Source organism: Sphaeramia orbicularis, unplaced genomic scaffold (assembly GCF_902148855.1).
Source record: "Sphaeramia orbicularis unplaced genomic scaffold, fSphaOr1.1, whole genome shotgun sequence".
Classification (NCBI taxonomy): Eukaryota; Metazoa; Chordata; class Actinopteri; order Kurtiformes; family Apogonidae; genus Sphaeramia; species Sphaeramia orbicularis.
The window spans coordinates 125,450-133,802 of record NW_021941571.1 but is presented as its reverse complement, the minus strand read 5'-3'; positions in this window follow the sequence as shown (position 1 = coordinate 133,802).

The following is an 8,353-nucleotide window of genomic DNA, read 5'->3' as shown; positions in this document are numbered from 1 at the left end:
ACTGAACTACAACTGAACTACAACTGAACTACAACTGAACTACAACTGAACTACAACTGAACTACAACTGAACTACAACTGAACGACAACTGAACTACAACTGAACTACAACTAAACTACAACTGAACTACAACTGAACTACAACTAAACTACAACTGAACTACAACTAAACTACAACTGAAATACAACTGAACTGCAACTGAACTACAACTGAACTACAACTGAACTACAACTAAACTACAACTGAACTACAACTGAACTACAACTAAAACTAAACTACAACTGAACTACAACTGAACTACAACTGAACTAAAACTAAACTAAAACTGAACTACAACTGAACTACAACTGAACTACAACTGAACTAAAACTAAACTACAACTGAACTACAACTAAACTACAACTGAACTACAACTGAACTAAAACTAAACTAAAACTAAACTACAACTGAACTACAACTAAACTACAACTGAACTACAGCTGAACTAAAACTAAACTAAAACTGAACTACAACTGAACTACAACTGAACTGCAACTGAACTACAACTGAACTACAACTGAACTACAACTAAACTACAACTGAACTACAACTGAACTAAAACTAAACTACAACTGAACTACAACTAAACTACAACTGAACTACAACTGAACTAAAACTGAACTACAACTAAACTAAAACTAAACTACAACTGAACTACAACTGAACTAAAACTAAACTACAACTGAACTACAACTGAACTAAAACTAAACTACAACTGAACTACAACTGAACTAAAACTGAACTACAACTGAACTACAACTGAACTAAAACTAAACTACAACTGAACTACAACTGAACTACAACTAAACTACAACTGAACTAAAACTGAACTACAACTAAACTAAAACTAAGCTACAACTGAACTACAACTAAACTACAACTGAACTACAACTGAACTAAAACTAAACTACAACTAAACTACAACTGAACTAAAACTGAACTACAACTAAACTAAAACTAAGCTACAACTGAACTACAACTAAACTACAACTGAACTACAACTGAACTAAAACTAAACTACAACTGAACTACAACTAAACTACAACTAAACTACAACTGAACTAAAACTAAACTACAACTGAACTAAAACTAAACTACAACTGAACTACAACTAAACTAAAACTTAGCATTTAGAAAATAACAAAAACTAATAAAAACTATCAAACCTGCTTGAAAAACTAATTAAAACGAACTGAATTAGAGAAAAAAAAGTCAAAACTAAATACAACTAAACTAGAATGAAAAATCCAAAACTATTAGAACCTTGCAGTGAACAGCTGTAAATGGTCCAAAGGTCAGAGTGAACTGCCAGAGGTAAAAATAAATAAATAAATAAACATAGGTCAGGTTAAACAAAACTGAAAATAATGTCCATTTCAGAATTCTACAAAAAGGCGAACAAGAAATGGGTGAACAACTGAAAGCAGTTCTGCAGCAGTGGAGGTTGATCAAGTCTGGGAAGTTGGTGGTTCAATTCCTGCAGGTGTCCCAGCGTTTGTGAATTCCTTCCACCCCCTGTGTCTGCAGAACAGGAGTGTGGAACACACTGTGGTACCAGACCCATGGAGCAGGACTGGAACAGGACTGGACTGAAGAAAGGAGTGTGGTACTGTAAAAATGGAAAAGAGGAAAAGGAATGAACCAGAGAAGAGAGACAGAGCATCAGAAGAGGGAAAAATGGAGGTGTGTCCTCCAGAGAAATGTCCAAGAAAGTCCAGGTGTCAGGAAGTCCAGTTTCCTTCAGCATCCAAAGGCACTGAAACTGGACTGGAAATGTAGACAGAAGAGGTCTGGAAGAAGCACAGACACAACAGAGGTGAAGCACTTCTACTGGACCTGAGCTGAGCCCAGAGGAACTGCACTACTTTTACTCTAAATACTCCAGTATGTGTGTAGTTGTGGTGAAGCAGTTCCAGTGTTGACCAGCAGGTGTCCCCCTTCCACCTATAAGAACCATAGAGTCAGTTTGATTGACAGGTTGAATCTGAGGATTCCTCTGTTGGAGGTTCTGGTCCATAAACCCAGGGTTCTGTTGGAGGTTCTGGTCCATAAACTCAGGGTTCTGTTGGAGGTTCTGGTCCATAAACTCAGGGTTCTGGCTCATATTTCCATCACTGTGTGTTTTTCTACCATTAGAGGACGAACAACTGAAGGAAAATCACAGCAAAGTTTATGAACTGAGAGTTTTCACATGTAATGTCCTGGTCCAGGTCTGTGGGTCCTGGTTCGGGTCTGTGGGTCCTGGTCCGGGTCTGTGGGTCCTGGTTCGGGTCTGTGGGTCCTGGTCCGGGTCTGTGGGTCCTGGTTCGGGTCTGTGGGTCCTGGTTCGGGTCTGTGGGTCCTGGTCCTGGTCTTTCTCTTCCTCTTCTCAGACCAGTCTTTCCCTGTGCTTTTATTTTGAAGGGTCACAGTGTTGTTACTTAACCCTTTCATGCACACTGGTCAGTCCAGTGGTCAGTTCTTCTCCAGCTGTTCTCTTGTATATTCATGGGTTGTTGTTTCAGTTCCATATCAGCCAACACAGTGGACACTTCTGCTCCATCCCATAATAATCCACTGACATTCATATCATTCCTGTCACTTTGCTGTTCTAGATAAACCTGATCTGCACTCACATGTTTGAGTGGAAATCAGCTGCTAATTGTTATTAGACTGTAATTTACAGGGTCTTTTTTTTGCACATTATCTCCATGAAGTGAGTCATAACTAATATGAGAGTGTGTTCAAATGTGAGAAAACATCAGATTATCTGCATTAAAAATGTGTTTATTTCATAGTTTTCACACTCAGTAAATACATGTTTCTTTGCTTCAAAAATTAAACACATGGGATCCAGCTGAGGGGACATTTTTGAAACTGTGAAAAATAGGTTCATAAAAAAATGTCAAACACGTTTTTTTTTTTGTTTGTTTTTTTCCATGCCTAAAGAGCAGGGCCAGATTAACACTTCATTGTACCCTGGGCAACAATATTCAAGGGCCCCATCATCACAACCCCAGGATCCCTATAATCTGGCAAAATACAGAATAAATTCCAGGAATATATGTAAACATACCCCATACTTCAATATCTAACTATTATCAATTGCATTTTGATGCACAAATGTGTAAATGCTCGTAGAACTATAAGTGCACCACTACAGCCTCTTGTCAAGGCCACTCACTTGCATATGATGATATGAAAACAAAACACATCCTCATCATCAGTATAATCTAAAATTGATCCATTACATTAGAAAGAGAGGGAAGTGTCCTCCATTTTCACAAAAAATAAATAAACCATTTCCAAAGTATCCAGTATTTATCTAAGAACACTTTTTGCCAACACAAATGTATTGAATCGTCAGAAAAAGCCCACAGACAAAACACAAACATAATCTGATAGAATCAGATATGAATTTTAAACAGAAATCCCCTTGTCACCTCAGAATTCAACAAGAGAGTTAAAGTAAGTGCAATGTAAACATCTGGAAATCTGCTTTCTCTCAACAATAAACATATCTCAACATTTTCATGGAGCCACCACAAGGAAAAAATAAATATAATGCAGTATAATCTGCTAAAATAAACATTTTGGTCCCAGTTTAAGTTTTAAACAGAAAACACATCACAATTCAAGGCATGTCAAGGCAAGGGTTAAACATTTTAATACTAAATACTACATATACTAAATACTATAAACCAGTGCCGGCTGCTCGTCTTTTAGACAGGGGAAGCTCACTGTCGGCTTACATTAAAAAAAAAAAAAGAAGAATTAAGAAAATGCTCAGTAACCTTATCGTACCAAGTAGGCGTCTTTTTCAGGGACTGGACCAGTGTCCTCTCAGTATCCATCAGACCTAGGCTGCTTAGATTGCCTTGGCCCAGTGTGTTGTGGGTGTCAGACTTCAGCCTTTTTAAACTACAGATGCTCCTTTCACTCCGACCTAGCCGACAGTTTGATTGATTTAACTATCTACAAAACGATATTAAACTCGAACAAAAAATGATTAAATTATGGAACTGAAACAAGAAAACGTGAAAATTATGTTAAATTGAAACAAGGAAGTACAATGAGTGTGTTTTATTTACAGTGCAAAAAAATGAACGAGTAATTTCGTAGTACTTTCTCTCTTGATTTCACAGCAGAATGCGCGATGTTACTAAACTGAACTGTGTCAGTGAAGGAGTAGATCTGAAAACAGCTGTCAGTCAAACGGGATTCAGCCTTTCGACCGATCCTCCAATCAGCACGTGGGATTCTGGCATAGCTAGTGATGGGCAAAACGAAGCCTCATGAAACAACGAAGCACTTGAAACAAATGCTTCGAGGCTCTGAACCACTGTTCGAAACACTTCTCCACAGTGACCTCTGGTGGTGATGTTTTAGTACTTCACAGTGGCTCAACAAAACACGTCCTGATCTGACATGGTTTGTAATAAAGTTTGTGTGTGGGTACATGTGTGTCAAATTCATTTGTGTTACTAAAATACACTCACACAGAACTAGACACAGTAACAATAAAAATCTATATCCACCTTTAACCTGCACTTCACATAATCAGCTCAACCTGTCATACAGAGGTCCGATGCTCTGGACAGTTTACCTACATCTTTAACGTCCCTCTCACTCTTTAAAAAGCAGCTCAAAAAAACATCTACTGCACAGCTAGTCACTTCCTGCCCTCTCCACTGCGTTACTACTTTATTTGCTTCTTCTTCATCCATATATCTTGCGTATCTTGAATTATGAATTTTGTTTACACTGTATATTACTGTTTAGTAATGCTTTATTTTGTACTTTGTCTCCTGATTTTTCAAAGTTTATTTGTTAGCCTTTTTAATCTAAGTTGACTGTAATTTCTGTTAAGGGTGGAACTCCTGTACAAGCCCACTGGGCTTTGTTCCATCCCTGCACCACTGATGTACTGATATGTGCTAAATGAATAAATGAAATGAAATGAAAATAAAATGAACACATGGAAATATGCATTACTTAGATTTCAAGGTTTTTATTTAAGAAGATTATTTTTTCTGCAGTGGAGGGGTGGAACCAATTTCTTTTCTTCGTTATCACCTCTCCAGCTTTGGAAAAAACTCTTTCACATGGTACACTTGTCGCAGGAATGCAAAGGAATTTATTTGAAAGTTTATGCAGATGTGGAAAGACCACTGCCCTTTCCTTCCAATATGCAAGAGGATCTGCAGATCGGGGAATGAAGGGCTCTTGAAGATATTTTCCAACTTCAGTTGTTGCGTCTGCTGTGATGCTGCGTGTGGTGGTTTTGTTCTTCACTTTTTGGTCAAACATGTCCCAGAGACTGTTGTCTGCTGTGGAAGATGATGAAGGTGCGATTTGGGGATCTAAAGTAACAATAATAATTATCATTATTATCATTGTTAAATAAAAGTGTTAACAGTGAAAGCTGACAAAATATACAAGATTTTAAAGTCCCACCAGATGTTTCAGCAGGCTGGATCAAAGTGGCACACTCCAGTATCAGCTGCTCTTCTGCTTCCTGTGCTTTTGCTGGGTTGCCAAAACCCAGGTTTTTGAATCGTGGATCCAGTAATGTTGCCAGTGCCAGTGGTCGAACAGTTTCATATTGACCACACCTTGCCTGCGGTCCATCCTTCAAGAATGTGCCTGTTCATATCAATAAACATATTGACATTAAAATAGTCTATTGAGTATCATTACAATTGTTACAATTATTATTAGAGTTTCTTACCCAATTGCTGAGTTGCTGGCTGCTTTGAGTGCCTCAATTTTTCAAAGGTTGTGCTGCAGCATCCGATATAGAGGAATGACTTTTGATGCTGACACTCTCTTCTCCTCTGACAACTGTGTTAGAATAAGAAAAGATACATTAGTTTCATCTTAGTAAATACAAATAAATACAATAAACTTGAATTACGTACCAGTTGTTGCTGCTTTAAAAGACTGCAACAGAAACAGTGCCTCATGAATCATTTCATATTCTGCACAGGACGGAGGAGAGACATCATTCTCTAAGTTGGAGAGATCCGCCCCCACAGGCTCTCTCTGATCATAGTCTTTGAAACATGTCAAAGGTGCTGTTCCATCTTGTGTCCACCTCCTGTATTAATTTAAGGGTTGGTCGGCCCATCTGCTGTTGCATTTCAGAGAGTCTGTCTTTAGCTTTGCAGCTGGACCTAAACAACCCCACCACTTTCCTGCTTTTTTCCCTTATCTCATTGATGGGGGGTGTTTGGTCCAAGGCTTTTTTAACTACAAGATTTAGGGTGTGTGCAAAGCAAGACACATGCCGGAGGTTGAGGAGCTGGACACTCAGCTTCATGTTAGCTGCATTGTCAGTCACCATGCAGTGCACCTTTCCTGTGATCCCCCAGTTTGCCATCAGGAGCCTTTGGGCCTCCGCTATGTGTTGAGCTGTATGAGACTGCTCAAAGCCGCTCACTCCCAGTAAAACAGTAGCCAGCTTTGAGTCTGGTGTCACAAAGTGACCCGTCACCCCAAGGTAGCCATCCATGAAAATGGAAGACCACATATCAGTGGTAAGACAAACAGCATCTGCCTTGTTAAGGTCTTCCTTGATTTTCTCCTGGGTCCTGTCATACAGCTCAGTGATCATTGCAGCCACAGCCTTCCTTGTTGGGAGGACATAGTTTGGGTCCAGGTCATGGACAAAGGCCCTGAAGCCTTCATCCTCCACAGCAGAAAAGGGCAGCAAATCCTTCACCACCATCTTCACCAGGGACTCATCCAAACTATTTTGTCTGGCTATAAGAAGCAACAAATTAACCTTTCACCGCATTATGCAAGCATAGCATTCACTTATAGGCTATGTATATATATATATATATATATATACGTGTGTGTGTGTGTATATATACATACATGTATATGTATATATATATTTATGTGTGTATATAAATATATATATATATATATATATATATATATATATATGGCTTCTTAAGGTTTAAAAGATTTCAAGACATATTGGCTAATACTTGAACTAAACTGAGTTGTGCTTTGGACTAAATGAGGGTGTTCACTTTATAATATTATCATAGTGTGCATTGTGTATTATATACTATACATACCTTGGCCAGATGTGCCAACAGAAGTGGCACCTGCAAAACTGGGGGGAGCAGCATTTTCTTCATCCTCCATTTTATGAACTCTTGTCAAATGGCGGATCATAGTGGATGTATTATTGCAATAAGCCAGCTGCTTAGAACAAATCCTACATCTCACTTTGTTAGGGGTTTCCAACTGGAAATGTTCCCAAGCTACAGAATGACGTCTCTTGCTTACTGGAACATCCATCTAGATTCTAAATCCTACAAATCTAATCTAGTCTTACCTAACTTACCTAGCAAATTGCCTATAGTGTGATGCTGTGTGTTTTTTATGGAACTAAGCTTTGCTATGTGTCAGTGTGATTATATAAATCTAAATTGTGATCTCAACTATCTGCACAAACTAACTATCTAACAATTAAATCAAAGTCTCTAAGTCTCTCAAATCTCAATATCTCACTGTCAAAAAACATCTCTGTCACAAACCCACAACTGGAAAACCATCAGCATCTCTTTTAAACTTTGTGGAAGTAGGTTGAAACAGCGTTTGACTGTGTGGTTCGTTGAAAACACTGTCAATCAAACTTAGGTTAAGAGACGAGAGCCCTCTAGTGAAACGCCTTTGAAACAGCAGTGGTTCATGAACAGTTTGGGTGACATCACGCAGTTCATGAAACACTTGGGTCACGTGACCGGTGTTTTGACTCGCGTTTCGAAGCACAGCTTCGAAGCGCATGCGCTTCGAGACTTCGAACGGGTGTTGCAAGCCCGTTTCAAAACGGCCATCACTAGGCATAGCCCGTTCGAGCTCCGCCCACAGCTCCATTCACCCGCAGAGACACCCGGTGTCCGGGGGCGGGACAACATCGTGGCATTTATCCAATTACCGTCCAGTTTTGACGCAATGAAAAAACCTGTTCCATTCAGTCCCATTGAAGCCCACAGACGGACACAGTCTGTGGACACAGTCTGTGGACAAATGCACTGAGCAGAGATGGAGGAGAAAACACAGACACGGGAATGGAGGAGAAGGGAACAACATCGAGTCCGTTGATTTGTGATAAAGCTGATTTGAACGAACTCATCTTTGAGATGAACGTGTTCGAACACATTTGTAGTCAATAAAATGTCAACACAACCGAACAGATTTAACCATTTAATTTTCATCATTTTAGGGGAAGCCGGGCTTCCACTGCAGTCTATGAGAAATCGCCACTGATATAAACATCTGGAAAACCGTCAATTTCTCTCAAAGAAATACTTA